Source organism: Adiantum capillus-veneris, chromosome 17 (assembly GCF_014529385.1).
Source record: "Adiantum capillus-veneris isolate H3 chromosome 17, ASM1452938v2, whole genome shotgun sequence".
Taxonomy (NCBI): Eukaryota; Viridiplantae; Streptophyta; class Polypodiopsida; order Polypodiales; family Pteridaceae; genus Adiantum; species Adiantum capillus-veneris.
This window is the reverse complement of record NC_140947.1, coordinates 26,067,559-26,085,279: the sequence shown is the minus strand read 5'-3', so window position 1 is coordinate 26,085,279 and position 17,721 is coordinate 26,067,559. Positions and strand designations below refer to the sequence as shown.

At 40.3% G+C, this 17,721-nt stretch overlaps 2 pseudogenes; one reads left to right on the top strand and one right to left on the bottom strand.

Annotated features, from left to right (window-relative positions):
- Positions 1-554: 554 nt before the first annotated feature.
- LOC147436949 (large ribosomal subunit protein eL19y-like) lies at positions 555-3,633 on the bottom strand (annotated as a pseudogene).
- A 225-nt stretch (positions 3,634-3,858) lies between these two features.
- On the top strand, positions 3,859-4,409 carry LOC147436948 (expansin-A2 pseudogene; annotated as a pseudogene).
- The last annotated feature ends 13,312 nt before the right edge of the window (positions 4,410-17,721 follow it).

Genomic DNA, 17,721 nt, shown 5'->3' with positions numbered 1-17,721 from the left:
GTGGGATCACTTTAAACCTAGGTTTTTTTTTTCAACCCCTTCCCCTCTCTTTCTCTCTCCTCGATCTCTCTCAATCTCTTAAAAAAAAAAGTCTTTGAAAGAGCTCCTACCAGCGTGGACGGGTAGAGGCAGCAAAAGGAGAGCTCCGGAGAGGTGCAACTACTAAATCGCAATTCTCTCTCTCCTCGTCGGCTAGATCTTTAAGGTCTCTTGGGATAGTTTTTTACGATTTTAAAACTCTCTTCTTCTTCTTCTTCTTCTTCTTTTTCCCTTTGGAAACAACATGAAATACATAGTAACAGTCTCGGGGCAACAATAACCAATAGTCAAAGAAAGAGATGGGGGAAAATTGCAAAATGCAAACCCTTGTAGGCTTACAATAGTCTTGCTTTCAAGAGTAAGCAAAATCTGTATCTCATTACACAAGCTCAAAGGTCCAAGGTTTCTATTTAAGTACTATCAAGTCACAGCTCTTGGCTAAATCTTTCTATGCCGCTCACTGCTTGGACTTCTTGGTGGCCTTAGGGGCAGCTGCTGCAAGGATGCTTTAGTACTCAATCCCTGTGCCAAGCGCTCTTCCCTCCTGGCAATTTTTCACTCCCTGATAGCTTTTCCCTTAGCTCTATGGGCTTCAAACTGATCAGACAGTGTCCTCTCATGAGCCTTCTCAGCTTTAGACTTGTGAATAGTGTCCATGAACACGCGCTTATTTTTAACATGAACACGTTACCCTTGACCTTCATATACATATCATGGTACATATGCTTGTCAAACTTCTAATTAGCCTCCTGGTACTTTCTCAGCAATCGGTGAAGCACTCACATCCACCTCAACCAAAGAACTTTAGAGGGTAGCCTAGCCTCCCTAGTACCCCGCCTCTTACCATATCCTAAATGACGGCTTTCCTTTTAGCCTCCAAAGCACGCTTTGCTCTCGCCCGTGAGTGTATCTTGGTTGGTTTTTGAATCTCAAAGACATCCTTGAACAACTTTCTAATATTTTGCCTTGAATTGGCCATAGAGATTTCATTGACCTCATTGGGATGGAGCCAGACATTGATACCCACCTCCGCATAACAAAACCACCAAGAAGCGTAGCACCCTTAGCAACTCCATGTGAGCATCCGACCAACCTGGGCCTCCTTTCCCCTTGCACCTCGCATGGAGCAGGCCACCGAGCAGAGCGCTCCCTCACAATCCTTGCTTTTTTAAAAAAAACACCAAAGAGAGCAGACTTGTATTAGAGAGACTTTGAAAAAATAACATCCATGGACCCCAGGAGGGACTAGGGAATATACAAGAGGTTATAGAGTAGGGCCCCAAAACAAAAAAACAAAAAGGGTAACGACCCTTACACTAGTAACCCAGTACTTGGTGCTGAATTATGAGCATCCTCTGGTGAGCTTGATCACAACAGATTATGAATCTGGCCAGCTTTCCTTCTACCTCCTTAGTCCTTCGTTGCAGTGTCCTCCTTGGGTGAATTGCCTTCGTCCAGCTATTCAATAGTTCTTCATAGTTGGCCTTGCAATTTTCCAGCACTTGCTTTGAGCATGGTAGATCCTGGACCGGTCCAAACTTAGCTGGAATATCTGCAAATTGAAGTCAATAAACAACATTCTCAGACTTTTAGTCTGGTAAGACTCAAACACCACTGCACACCTCTCTTTCCACATGATCCAAATGAACTCAGAACGGATTTTGGCCCAATATGAAGAGATGATTTTAACTGAGTCTCCCAAGGGCCACTATTTGGTAGGGGGCCAAAACCCTAAAACTTCTGCCAGTGGGGTCAAGATCCTAATAGAGGATCTACAATTGAGGAAGTCATGAGGGAGGTCTTCTTCTGTATTTATGCATCGGGAGCACAGTCTAGAACCTTGACCAAAATCTCTATATTTTACTCGTGTCCAAATTGCTTTGTGTAGAATCAACCAAAGCAGCAAAGATTTTTTAGGAGGGATGTTTGCATACCATATAGCTTTGAATTCAGAGCACCACTTTTTTCTGTCCCAATTCTGGCTCCACTTTCTATTCAGAGTGACATGAAGGGGCGGGTCAATGTCTTCAGGCGGGGGGATGGGGGATGATAGGGAGAATCCTCTCTCCATCCAAACTCCGTAGCCGTGGAGGGTTCTGAGATCCAGAGCATCCAGAGCTGGTCTACTAGTAGACAATGCATCCTCGTGAGTAATAAATCTATCTCCCAAGGTTGAAGTCTGAATTTCCCGATCAGCTCCGAGTAAGAGAGCCATCTATGTTCTTGTTTATTCCAAATGTCTCCCAAAATTCTGGCTCCTTTTTTGTGAATCCTTTTTTATGTCCTGAACTGTCTGGCTTGAATAGGGGGGCAAGATTTTAGGGGGAACGAGATGGTGTCATAGTGAAGGATTCGGTGACCCTGATGGTTGTCCCATTTTGGACAAATCTGCGAACTTATTCCAAGCACCCCACAATGATTTCATTAAATCGAATCCCTTGTGGGTGATGTTCATATGACCAAAAATATTTGTGACCCATGGCAGCTGTTGCCAAGTCTTGTCTACCACTAATGCAAAGGAGTTACATTTCCTAAACAGCAGACAAGCTAAGTGCAATTTGATAACAAGGCCGACAATGAAGGTCTAAAATGGCCTCCGTATACGTGTGGGACTCAAGGATAGTAAATAGCAAAGCTACACAAAATAAATAGAAAAGGCACATCTTGTATATCTATATTAAAATGAGAGGATATGTTGCCATGAGGTGCACCCAGCTCTTGACAGCCATCACAGAGGTGGAATCGAGTGAGCAGCCAACATGGATTTCAGTTAGTAGTGCTTGGGCAGCGATCGCGTTAGACCGCAGGCAAGAAGACCACTACCTCAACACTCACAAATGGCTTGCCACGTGGGCATTTGCGTGCAACAGTGGCAAGCTTTCTTGAGGTAATATTTCTTAAATTACGGGCGCGCACATGGTAGTCAGGAGGAAACCCCTACAGCCCAAGAGCTTGGATGCTTCAAATTCCTCCAACTCCCTTTGCTCCGTTCAGGATCTCCTCAAGCGATTGATGCTCCAGCCCATGACTTGCAAACGCTCAAGCCTCTCAAGTTATAAGGCAGCTTAACACACCTTTCTCCATGTTGCTTTTTTCTTAGATGCGGCCTAAAAAGCCTGCCATGACGCCCAAGACATCCATGATGAATATGCCCAGCACTACAAAAAGCGGGCCAGCAATCACATTGGCGCAACTATCTGAGTCGCTCAGCTCAGTGTCATGGAAGCTATTGGCAGTCGATGGCAAGTGCGTCAAGTTAGCAATGTCCACTTGCCAAGTCTATTAATTGCATAGTGGGCCCTGAGCCTAATTACTAAAAGTTTGTGTGTGTGTGTGTGTGTGTGATCAAGCTTGCAGTTCCCCCTACACCCTCAGCCACAGGTCGACAGCAAGCAATCAGGAGAGAGTGGAAGTGATCAAGCAAGTGTTTTCACCTAAGTCCTTAGCCAGCTCCCTTTCTCTAACAACATCGTGGGCTATACTGATGGAACTGCTCATCCACGTCGACATCAACTAGGTACTCATCACCTTCCTTCAGTGCCCACTCTGATCACAAAACCATAATGGGACAAATCTGGGTACGGTCTTCTTCTCTCTCGCTCCTCCCTCTCTCTCTCTCTCTCTCTCTCTCTCTCTCTCTCTCTCTCTCTCTCTCTCTCTCTCTCTCTCTCTTAGAGTTTCTTTTTGACTGAGAGAGAGAGAGAGAGAGAGAGAGAGAGAGAGAGAGGTCCAGAGTGGTACTGAGAAATTGCCATGATGCTATCAGGCTGGTGGCGGATACATACGACAGAGGGAAAATAAATAAACATCAAAGTGGACATGAGGGTAGAAAAGCTTATGATGGTGCAACTTTGTGATGCTTGCTTTGAGATCCGGTGTGATGCATCATCCGACCCGCAGTGGTGCATTGCTGAAGAATCGGTGACGGTCACACCCACCAATCTGTGTGCTCCCAACAATGCAGGTGGCTAGTGCAACCCACCTCTCCAGCACTTTGACTTGGCGCAACCAGCGTTTGAGAAGATTGGAGTGTACAGGAGCGGCATCATGCCTGTGGAGTACCGCCAGCCAAGAAGGGTGGCATCCACTTCACCATGAATGGTCACGCCAGCTACTTTAATCTGGTGCTTAGTACGAATGTGGGAGGAGTCAGTGATGTGCAGTCTGTCTCCGTCAAGGGCTCGTGCACGGGATGGAAAGCCATGACCAGAAACTGGGGCCAGAATTGGTAGAGCAATGTGCGGCTGGACGGCCAGAGGCTCTCCTTTCAGGTCACCACCAGCGAGCGATGGCCACACCCTCACCTCGTACGACGTGGTGCCCACGGATGGTAGTTCGACCAAACCTTCAGCGGCAGCGAGCAATTCTAGCTTCAATATTTGGTCGCTCAAATCACTAGGCTAGGTACTTCATTTTGGATTGGGAGCACAATAATATTCTACACTACACTCTATTATATATACTACTGGGGACATGTGCTAGCATCTCCATCTCGCAAGCTGAGGTTGCACCCAATTATGTTTACCAAAGGGCTGCCCCCAAGCTAGATTGTTCAATGTGATAAAGCCATCCCTCTAGGCAGACAACTCAATGTCGAGGGAAAGGCATTGGGGAATATTGCCACTAGTACAAGTCATGGTTTGATGAGCCTTTGGCTTCAGTCACACTCCTCGTCCAGCATTGTTGATAACCTATTTGAAAATAGCAAAATTACTAAAATACCCCTCAAATTTCAAAAATTCCCAAAATACCCCCGATATTTTATCATAATTTCCCAAAATACCCCTCAAATTTTCCAAAATTCCCAAAATACCCCTGGTTGTGAGATTCATTTTTTCCAAAGATTAAAAAATTTGTACCTTTCATAAGAAGACTGATTGTCTATCAATACAAGATACTAAAACTAGAATTTGAGTAGGTTATGTAGGGTCTGGAGATGAATTGCTTCATTATTTTTAGATATAATTGCCCTTTTTTGTGAGGTAATTTGTGACAAATTACATGCTAAGTAGTCAAAAACGGATCTTGATTGTCAAAAAAGAATAAAGGAATGATAAGCTTGAATAATTCAGCCATAATAGATACAAGGGTATTTTGGGAATTTCCACAAATTAGAGGGGTATTTTGGTAATTTTTCCTTGAAAATTTGATGAGACAAGCATTTCCGAATGATCTGTAGATAAACAGAAACACCTCTCATGATCGATTCAACGTAGAATACGGTGTCCGCAAGAGTTGGTTAATGTGACATAGCTCCAAGGAAATGCAACAGCATTGCAGCGGAAGTCAAGTAATAAATTATGCAGGTGCAATTAGGAAGCGAGAGCTAATTGGCCATCCAATATTGGGAAGAAGCAGGAGGCATGAGCAGCAGCTTCCACTACTATGATATGATTCCTGTAGCCGCCAATATCTCAACTGACTACAAGTAGTAGTACTAGCACCAACGTACAACATTATTCTAAGAGCATAATAATTCATTGCTTACTAGATATGATGCTAATCATTGCACTGCAAAATTGTAAAAAACTCTCTTCTAAAAGATCTTCTCACAATCAATCCACCACAAAGCGTATGATAAGGCTTATGATAGAATTGAATGGGAGTTCATACTTCAAAGTCTATATGATATGGGTTTGGACAAATTCTTTTTCACATTCTTTTTGGGAATGCATTAGCTAGAATTTCAGTTAATGGTACTCTTACAGATGTTATTCCATTGCCCACTTTCTCCTTTTCTCTATGCTATCTCATCTGATGCCTTGGATTCGCTTGTTAAAGATGTTATGCAGTAGTGAAAACTCACTGCCATACACGTACCTGGCTCTATGAAGCAAATGTGCCTCCAAAAGTTTGCTAATCATACCAATGCAATTGTGAGGAATGATGTACATGCAATGGAGAATTTTAGGGCTTGTCTCACTGTCTTGCAAGTGCCTGGATTATTAACAATGCTAAAAGTCTGGTTTAATGGAACTCTCTTCTAAAATATCTTCTCACAAACAATTGGCCACATAGCGTATGATAAGGCCTATGATAGAATTGAATGGGAGTTCATACTTCAAAGTCTATATGATATGGGCTTGGACAGATTCTTTTTCACATTCTTTTTGGGAATGCATCAGCTATAATTTTAGTTAACGGTGCTCTTGCAGATGTTATTCCATTGCATAAATCCATAAGACAAGGGTACCCACTTTCTCCTATGCTCTATGCTATCAAAGATGTTATGCATTAGGGGAAACTCACTGCCATAGACGTACTTGGCTCTATGAAGCAAATGTGCCTCCAAAAGTTTGTTGATCATACCAATGCAATTGTGAGGAATGATGTACATGCAGTGGAGAATTTTAGGGCTTGCTTCACTGTCTTGCAAGTGGCCCAATTATTAACCATGCTAAAAGTCTGGTTTGATGGGGCTGTTTGCTTTGTCTAAGCCAGTTTTCACCAGAAGACTTAAACTGCTGCGTTGGGGAAAAAAACATGCCCAGGCTACCTGCTGATTGGTGTTTTAGGTCAAGCAATTATCTGATAGTTTATAATTTAGCTTCTTTTTTATGTGCCATATCCGTATGACAGGCTAGTCATCAACATTGATGGAGGCATGGTGTAAATATCCACTTTCTAGCAAGACAATTTGAAGGATTGGAAGATCCAGACCAATTAAAATTGTTAGTGGAGGTCTAAATATTAAAATAATTAATAGGAGTTTTGGTTATGACTTGAAAAGTAATGGTGTTCCAAGGGATCTCCTATCCTCTTGATCGAGAGAGAGAGAGAGAGAGAGAGAGAGAGAGAGAGAGAGAGAGAGAGAGAGAGAGAGAGAGAGAGAGGGGTCTTGCAAGGATGTGTTCACCAAAACCTTTTGTAGGAACAAATGGAAAAAAGAACATTGAATATATTAACAAAATTTTTTGGATTTTTATCGAGTTTTACACTAAAATCCTTCAAATTTAGCCTGTTTTCTTCAATTCCATCCTCAAAACTAGCCTGCAATTTACAATTTTAGCCCTTAAAAATACAGTTAAGGCCTGATTTTTAATGAAGTTTTTGCCAATGATAGTGATATTGTTTCTCATTTTAGAGAGAGAGAGAGAGAGAGAGAGAGAGAGAGAGAGAGAGAGAGAGAGAGAGAGAGAGAGATAAGCATCTTCTCTCACTTAGCATTGTTCTTTCTGATGGATAGCACCTTATCTCGAGCAGACACAAGCTCAAAACAGACTTAATTTGCTGCAAACAAATCAGTATGTAAAGTCACTGCAACGACCGTCCCTCTTGTTGAAACTATCATTCCAGATTTAAAGAAGGCTCTAGTACCACCTTTTAGGGTATGGCATGGATTTGATCTCCATAGATTGGAGCCGAATTTGCCTAATTGGTGGCGACATGAATATTCCACATGACCAAAGATGTAAAGCATATTTCGATGATGATGTGCCCATTGTGTGGTGGATGCTATGGCCTTCCTGACATTTGCCATATTTTTTCAAACAATGATTCAAAGTGGAAAGGAGAATCATCTTCAATCTTTCTGAAAGAAGTTGTTCAATTGAAGCTTTGAAGTTGTCACATTATATGGTAAAAAGATCCTCAATATGATGATGTCTTTCTAGAAAATTTTAGGCATAGAACTCTATTTATGTTATTTTTGTAAGTCGATTAAAAAGGGCATATATTGGTCAATCAAAGAAAAACATAGTTTTATTGTAACAAAAAAAGTCTTTCATAATTAATGGTGTTTGTCGGACATGTGTTGTGTAAAAAGGGTGCCCTTGTATCAAGATCACAACCTTGTAGTATGGGCAAGGCAAGACGACATGGAAGGGATGATCGGTGTATAAATGAACTAATGAGGTGCAATAAACTGCTATCAAATTGATGTGGCTAAGAGGAGGAAGGATGCACATACTCTCACGTAAAAATGACAATTAAGAACCAAAGTACTAGACAAGGGAGAACTTACCTTACAAAAAGAAACATAGGATGACTTAAGCATTAAGTAAAGGTCTAGAGCTCTAATTATTCTATTAATCTTACTTCACACTCAAACATGTGAAGCCCAAGCAAGAAAAATCCAAGAAAAAGAAGGGTAGACGCAGAGGAGATTACAGTTAGATAAATAGAGATTGAGGCAGAAGATAATATTTTCAAATACTGTACTGTTACTTTTTTTAGAAGTAAACTTTGATCTTTTGGAATTTAGGAAGTAGTCTATCCATTGAAAACTCTTTTTGTTGTAGTGCATCAATATATAAAAAACAATAAATATTTTGTTGATGATAAAATTTACTATATAGCGTAGAAACACTTGCTCGTGTTTTTCTTTGCTCGGAAAAACTCGCTCGGTGCCTGGTAAGACTCCGATCGCAACAAGGATGCGGTCAATACGTTCTTACACAAATGGAGTGATATTTATAGATTGAGACGCACCCCATCTATAAAGACGTCTATGGAAACAAGTATATCTCTTAAAGGCAAGGCCTATAAGTGGTGGATGACATTTCCAATAGATGCTCGTCCTCCATCTTGGGCTGCGTTTCAAGCTTCTTTCTCCAAAGAGTTTTTGGACTCCAATGGAGAAGATAAGAACTGGTTAGCATGGCATGCATGCTGCATGTCTGGCCTCTCTCTCACACAGTACCTTTTGAGAATTGGAAAATCATATTAGAACTAGAAGGTCTAGATGAATTCCAAAAGATACGGTGTTTTAATAGGGGTCTTGACAAAGACTATCGTCTTCATGTCAAGACCCAACATCAAAAACTTTGGAAGAAGCCCAAAGATATGATGATGACCAAGAGAGGAAGGGAAATGTTCCCTACTCTAAGAATATCAGTCATGCCCAAAGATATGATGATGACCAAGAGAGGAAGGGAAATGTTCCCTACTCTAAGAATATCAGTCATGCCCAAAGATATGATGATGACCAAGAGAGGAAGGGAAATGTTCCCTACTCTAAGAATAATTTTTCTAAGAGCAATGTGGCTAAGAATATCGTCTAGCCCTTGATTAACTCTTTTGGTTTGACCATCTGTTTCTGGATGATCAGCCGTACTTAGATTAAGTTTAGTTTCCAACTTTTGAAACACAGCTCTTTATAAGTGATTATCGAACTTTTGATCTCTGTGACTAATGATACTAGCTGGAAGACCGTAGAGTCTATATATATGTTGTACAAATAGCCATGCTAATTTTGGTGTCTTAACCGTAGTCTTAGTGGGAATGAATTGACCCATCTATGTGAGACGATCTACAATTACCTGGATATGGCATCATGGCCACGATTTGTAGTAGGTAGTCCTACTACAAAATCCATAGAGATACTCTTCCACTTACCTTGTGGAAACTCTAAAGGATGTAAAAGGCCACCTACCTTGAGGCGCTTTGCCTTTTTAACTTGGCATTGTTAGCAGTTTAGTACGTACTCTGAACATCATGATGTAAGCATGGAAAATAAAATTACCGTCGAACTAAGGCATACGCCTAGTGTCTGAGTCCTTTGGCACACATATTGTACCCTTGTGGAGTAAGTAGCAATCATCAATGGAAAATTTCTTCCATCACTTAAGCTCTTTCTAAGTAGGGTTGGAGCTCTATGTGTTGGAGTTTTTATCTGCGTGTGCAGACAAGTTGATCTGGTTGTATAGAGACATGTGAGTGTGAGGGGTCCCTTTTTAAAACTGCACTCCACACTTTAGCATATGATTGATCTTGTGCACACTTGCCACGTAATGACTTCAAAAATCTACTCTTTATTTCCGTGAAAGCAAGTGAATTAATTTGAAGCATTTGACTTAGTGCATCGGCTACTACATTATATTTCCCCTTGCGATATCGTAGCTTACAATCATAATCTTGAAGGATTTTTGCCCATCTAGCTTTACTGTCCTTCAAGTCCATTTAAGTAGTAAACCATTTGATACTCTCATGGTGAAAAACTACTTCAAATTTGGCACCATATAAATAGTGTCGCCACTTTTGTAAAGCGTGAATTATGGCATAGAGCTCTCTCTCACATACATAATAAATGTGTTGAGCTCTATCTAACTTTTTACTTTCAAAGACTATAGGTCTTCCCTCCTGGAGAAGTACCGCACAAATTGCTTTATCACTAGCATCAATCTCTACCACAAATGGCTTAAGTGGGTCAACGATTGCTAGGATGGGAGCAGTGGCTATAGCTACCTTGAGCTATTAAAAACTGCGTTTTTGGGCTTCTTCCCAAGAAAAGGTCTTAGCTTTTGCTTTAAGTTGATAGGAACAATGATTTTGACATAATTATGGATATACAGTTGATAAAATTCAGCGACGCCTAAGAATATTTGAAGCTCCTCAACCGTGTTGGGATGTGGCCATCGAAGAATGGCAGCGACCTTGTCAGTGTCCCTCTTGATGCCAAAATAAGAGATCACACAATCGAGGTAATTTATCTCTGTTTTAAATAAATCACACTTGCTTTGCTTAGCATATAGAGCGTGAGCTCGTAGCTATTTGAACACTAATTGTAAGTGTTATATGTGTTCATCTTCAGTCTTACTGTAAATGAGAATGTCATCAAGGAAAACCACAACAAATTTTTCAAGATAGGGACGTAGGACACTATCCATGAGTGTCATAAATGTAGCTGGAGCATTGGTTAAACCAAAAGGCATAACCAAAAATTCAAAATGCGCGAACCATGTTCTAAAGGCAGTTTTTGGAGATATCTTGTCCCATGGATTTGATCAAACAACTCATCCACTCATGGTAGAGGATACTTGTTCTTGATGGTTATGGCGTTTAATCCTCGATAATCTAAGCACATGTGCATAGTACCATCTTTCTTTTTTACCAATAGAATTGGTGATGCCTGAGGCGAAGTGCTAGGTCTAATGAAACCACGGGCGAGGTAGTCAGCCAACTGACTCTCAATCTCCTTGGCTTCTTTAGCACTCATACACTAAGGTGGTTTACTCACCGGTTTAGTGCCTGGCAAGACATCTAAGCCATGTTACACATCACGTGTAGGGGGTAAACCCGGTTGTAATCACTTGAGAATACATTACTATACTTTGTGTGTAAGTGAGTCAGCTTTTGCCGTGCAAAAGGAGAAAGTAAACTAGAGTTATGTTTGGATGGAGAATCTTGTAGTTCCTATAATATTTGTTTTACAACAGTTTCACGTTGCTCAATAGAATTAAAATTGAGAGCACTTTGCTCGTTAGATTTGTTAACACTTTCCTTATCATTACTAGAATTCACAGCACTTTGCTTGTGAGAATTCACAAGACTTGGAGACAAGCAATCTCTGGCCACTGCCTCCGCATACAAGACCTTAGGCTGGATCTCCATAACACTCGGTAGGTATTCCTTGTAGTGGACTTGCACTATTCAATTCTGGTGGGAACGGCACCTAGGTGCTCAAAACTAACCAAACGGGTAGTATAGGTGAAGAGCGTGGAAGATGAGTCGTGCATAAGAAAGAGCATGCCAATTATGATAGAGGAAGGGCCACTGAAGAAAGAGGTGCAATAAGATACCGTGCAACAACTATTGAGTACGGAGAATATGGCATAGCAAGTAAGTAGAGATAATAGGCGCTCTCTCTTGAGCGCTATCGCCAGGGACCTATGCCGTAGAGCAAGTACACACAACATAGTTGCCTTGACCCCCTAACACACAAAGCCTGAATCAAACTTAGATGAAGGCCTTGACTATGAACACACCAAATCAAAGCGATGAATAATAGCACTCCCCACTTGCACAAGAGGACAGAAAGCGGCTTTGAAAATCTCACAGATCAAGACCTAAGTCAGATGCCCTACTTGACGCTACCCTCTTGACGCTACCCTGCACCTGCCATCGCCCTGACTTTTCATGTTTTAGAACATCAACCCCAGGAGCCAAAATATCTTAACAATAGATCTATTATAGACTAAGAAATGTATTTAGCTCTCCATTCTTGACTTGTCATGTTTTAGAACATCAACCCGGGAGCCAAAATATCTTAAAAATTGATCTATTATTGACTAAGAAATGTATTTAGCTCTGCATTCTCATTTTTTTCATAAGTGATAACAATTATTAGGAATAACAACACACTATGTTGCCATTGTTTCAAACCAATTTATGCATAATTAAAATAGGCTATAGCTACTAATCAATGCCATTTGACATAATTATTGCCAAATTAGAAGTGTAGGTGTTGTCCCTATGCTTAATGACTATAATGCATGTATTGTATCTTTTGAACATGCTTTACATAGCCATGTGTTTCCCTAGGCTTCAGGCAAAATGTCTTCATCATAAAATCAATGTTTCCATGTACTAGCTGGGTCGGTTACATCCTTGGATTGACATATTTATGTTGGTTTGCGCTCTTGCTCTACTCCATCTGATCACGGCGGTCTGCCAACATTGGTGCTGTTGCCGAGGATGCAGGAATTACACTAGCAAAGGAGTTCACTGTGAGTTTCTTCTTTACCCAGTGCCCAAGTGTTACACTTCATTACATTTATCTTTACGTAGGAGAGTCAGTAAGGCTTGCTGATTTCTTAAGTAGACCAAAGAGCTGTGCATTCTCTTTTGGTTGCCTTATAGGCTAGGATGACCTTAAATGTTGGTTTTAGTGCATTGTGCATTGAGTCTGCGCTTTGAGTCTTATTGTAAATTGTGTTTGGTAGACGGTTGTGATGAGTTGGGACTAGATTCAAAAATTTCCAATATCATGCACCCCGTTATCACTTCATTTTATTGCATTTTATTTTATATTTTGCTACTTTGTTATTTAGGTTAGATGTAGGAGTAGTAGTTGGGTTAAAATTAAGTTCTGGTGTTGCTTAGATGAGTCAAAATTTCTTTTGGATGCCATATTGCAACTTTTTGACAGGTAAAGCGACTGAATATGCAAGAAGTGTGCATAACTTGAGAATGGAGTGTGTGAATTGAGAAATTCTTGTTTGTGCACTTGCATATACTCTAGAGGGACATATCTAGAAATTTTGGCTATTGTTTGACTCATTCGCTATGAATTAGAGCAGATCCTATAGTAATTGGCTAAGTTGGACCTAAAACTTTGGATAGAGGTCAAAAAGTGGTCATTTTGAGTGATACAGAGTGTGATTGGGAAGCCCTAGTGGGAAGGAACCCCAGGAGGTGACTAGCCAAAAATTGATACTAGCGGCAGCTACTGCGGTTGTTGCCACCTACCACAATTTCACCTCTAGAGCATACTAGCAGGGTCCCAAGCCCCATACTTGCCAAATCCACTTTCCACAATTAAGAATTGGGTAAAACCAGCCAAAATTGTTTAAGTGACTAGATCCAAGGAGTTAACTTTTAACAGGTTAAACAGTGCCAAAACCCAAAAATCACTCTAAAGACAACTACCATAGTAGTTTCCATATGTGTCAGATTGGGACCAAGTTGATGTCATTTGATTCCTAGTAGTGCAAGGAGCCCAAATATACCTTCCTTGATTCAATTAGAAAAGTAAAAGTTTCTACAGTCACCCATAAACTGAATGTCAAAAGTCAAAATCTGATAGTTGACCAAATAGGCATAAAAAAGTGTCAAAACACTTCATACAGAGTATCAAAAGACTCACCAAGTAGTGGTCAACCAAGAGAAATTGACTAGGATCAAAAAGCTTACAAGAGTCACCAACCGCGATTGTTGCCATTTGGTACAATTTGAAAATTTTCCTATACTAGCCTGAAGGCCATCTTGTCAAGTTTCTTAAACTACCTTGGTTGAACCAAACAAACTCTAGAATCACTATCAAAGACCTTGTTAACACTAGAATGGTAACCTTACAGGACATAAAAGTGTCCTTTCAGGGTTTTGGGAAAAAATTCCAAAACCATAGTAGATCCACTCATTTTGAAAAATCCTTTCATGAGCTTATAGTTCAATAACTACTACATATGGAAAAAATGAGAAACTTGTAATTTTTCTCATCCCTTGGTCACTACAAGCCTCCAAAGTTGATGGACCAGTGCATTTTGCCCAAAACAACAATTTCTTATGGTTGATTGCATATAAATAAGAGTGGGTATTTTTGTAGGACATGAGATAAAATGCCCTGTTAGCTTCAATGGGTTGGTGACCAAAACATATGGTTGCTTTTACCTCACTAATTTTTTTTTGGGCAAAAAAAATATGTACAAAAAAGTTGCATTTTTGCCATTCTGCGGACCTATCATCAAAGTTTCTATAGTCACGCTCAATACAGATACTATATACATGTTTTCTTAGTTCCCTTTGGGCCTTTGGATTAAAAAGGAGCCATGGAGCATGTCAAAAGGATAATGGATCTCTTACAATTGGAACCTTGGGGGCAATGATAAAGTGCTAAATACAGCAAACATGAAAAAACTGGGTTTAGCATTATGACCTCTAGAAACCCATAGATTCTACTCAATATCTAGCCAAGTTTGTAGTCTATGATTAGATATGGTTACTACCTACAAAATACACACAATTGGCCTAAGAAACTAGCAATATTGAGAAAGTTATACTTGCTACTCTAAAATGTATCGTATTCTTCAGCAATCAAAAAAATCAACCATCATCATATACTATGCTATATAGCATATTAGGTCCCCCAAAACTCAAGGAAGATTAGCTGTATGTTATACATTACACTTACACAATCAAAATTGAATTTGGATATCAAGAAATCCACCAAAAAAATCATAAAAGTGCTAATTTTGGCAAAAAGCCAGGATTATGCAATTCTTGTAAATTGGTCATAACTTTCAATTTTAACACTTAGCTCTCCCTACAAGCATCAAAACATGTTGAGAACTATGAAGGCCTAACCTCTAGCCATCTAAAACTCAGAAACATGAAGTTTAGAGTGGTATAGTTGCCAAAAATTTAAAAAAAAGCCAAAAACAGGACCCGTTTTTTCACACAGTTTAGGTTCAAAAATGTTGTGCAAGAGTAAGGTTAATGGTGAGATCGATACTCCAAAAAAAATGCTAAGTTTTTTTCAGCTCATAAGACAACTTTGTGGATATATAGCACCTAGAAAATCATTTTCATACTCTTCAAATAATTCAAGCAAAATGGTCACTTAACAGGACACAAAAGTGTCCAAGGACATAAAAGTGTCCTGTTACCATTCTAGTGTTAAAGATTAGGCTTTGATTTGTCAAATTCTTCACCTAGGTTTCATAATTTCTACAATTTTTTGAATATTAGTAAAGAATCTGGGGAGAAAACTGGACTAATCACTCAAAGGGACAAGAGGCAAAGTGCTTGATCTTGTGTGCCTAGGTATCAAGGTTACCAAGAGCAAAGGCTGCACAAGGATCTAGCTAACCTCACAAGTAAGAGGTTGGGATTTTGCAAGAGTGTGTCTATCGTTTTTAATGCATTTGAGATTTATCGGGTATCTTTTGAGAGATGGTAGAGTAATGAAAAACCAAGGGAGTCTAGTGTCAATGGAGGAAAGTGTAAACCAAGCAAAGATAGACCCCTTAGCTCCAATTATAGAAGAGGGCAATGATACTGACACCTCTTTTGACAAATCATATTACTGGATGGCTAACTAGCAAATAGGGGGCTTCCAACAACAAGGGGCTATGGGGAGTAGTACCTCCTCCCAAACCCATTTCATCACACAAAAATACACTCCAATATTCCTAAATGGAACAAAAACCCATGGAGCCCAAGTTTACGTGGATGCTCAAGGGCGTCAATGCATCTATACTGAAGAACGGCCTGCTAGAGGATTAGAAATAATCCTAGTAAACAATGATGATGATAGATTCCTTGATGAAGAGGGGAACCACTACCTCATTATCAAAGACCCAGAAAACTACAATCAGTATGGTGATAATGTGGAAAAAGGGAAGATGTTCATGGAGACCCAATGATTACCTCCTAAACTTAAACTTCCTGAAGCCTTTTACATTCATGACAAGAGTGGCTAAAATTCATGAAAATATTGGAATTCACAAGCATGGGGATGGGAGGATCATCTCTTAATAATGTTGCATGAAACAACGTGTGAGTTAATTAATAAAAAACAAAGTCCTGTACTTTTTTTCTTATGACATGACAACAAGAACCAATATCATTTTTGTCAATAAGTACTGTAACATTTAATGGCCTAAAATCTTATTTGTAGCGGAAATTAGCATGAACATAGTGGGCATTTCATTAGAATAGATTCCTAATGATAATTACAAGAGTGCTTGGGTGGAGAGAGCAACAAAAAGCATAACACCTAGTTAGATAGCATCGACAATACTTTCAAAAGAGAGAGCAATTAAACTATTGACAACAGTTGAGGACCGGATTTGCATGGAGCCGGTCCCCCCTCCAAAAGGCTTTGTATTATGGTTTCTCCCATCAAGAGAGACATTGTACAATACAATTCTTTGTGTTCCTTCAAGACTAGCTAGTGCAATGAAGATGGAAGCTTCATACACCAAGCAAAACACTTAATCAAACACAACTTGAATTATCCCCGTTCTCAGACCCAAGACCTCACACACCTTCGAAGATGGTGAGAGCTAGCAGGGTATGAGAGTAGATTGAGAGGAAAAAGAAGTATCTTACGAGAAAGAAGTACATCTCCTCACATAATCACTCATATTAGCATAGCTTAGCTTAGTAATTAGCTTGGTAGAGAAGATGAGCATGCATTGAAGCTTGGCTCTTGGTTGGATTTGCATCCACATGCCAAGAGAGTGTTGATGTAGGCTTCTATCTCACAAGCTTGGAGTAGGTGATGAGCTCTCCATTAAAGCTTGGGAGGAGATAGAGTGTTTTCCCTTCACACATGGTCAAGTGTGAGAATGTGAGAGTTAATGCCAAGCAAAAATCAGCCCCCCCTCTCTCTTGGGCGAGCCCTAGCTGCTAAGTTAGGCTGGCTTTTGCCTCATTGGACCTCCCCAGGTCAAGCCAATAGGGATTAAGCAGCATAAGTGATAGCCTTCTGACATGTGTCCCCCTTTCCCCTTTTGTGAGAGCTTTAGGTAATTAAATAATTAAACTAAACTCTCATTGGACCCCTTTGCCTCCTGGCCAATAGGAATCAGGCAAGCCATGGGGCTCCTGAATGCTCATTGGACCCCTTGGGAGACTGCCCAATAGTCTTCTAGGACACTTAATTCTTATTGGTTTCTTTTATTAAATGTTTTTAAATTAATTAAACTAGATTTACTCTAGCCTAATTCTCATTGGTCCACTTCAAGGGTCTTCCAATAGGAATTGGGTATACCTTGTGGGCATCTGGCCTAGGGAGCTGACATGTGTCCCTCATTCCCTTTGTGTAAAGGGAGCCTGTGTGTGTGTGTGTGGTTTTCTCTCTCATCCCCTAGCTTTGGGGCTCGCCCCCTCCCATGTAGGGATGCAGAAAGACTTTTTGGGCACACACACTAAGCATCCAATTTTCCCTAAGGTTGACCTTTGGACACAACCTTTGAATTTTGGAACCTTAGCATTTTGGAAGTCTTAATGGGCTGAACCTTAGGGTCTTTTTAGCCCGTTATTTCACATGGCTCTTTTGCAGATGGCCCCCCCTTTGGATCCCTATTTTCCCTCCTTTGGATCCCTACTGTGGCCGGTCTGCTAACTTAACCAATATTCTAGCTTTTTCTCCCTTGGCACTTCCCCACATTAAATGATCAGTTTAATATGAGAAAATCATTTAGGAGAATTAGATATTGATTATTATGACATTACCTC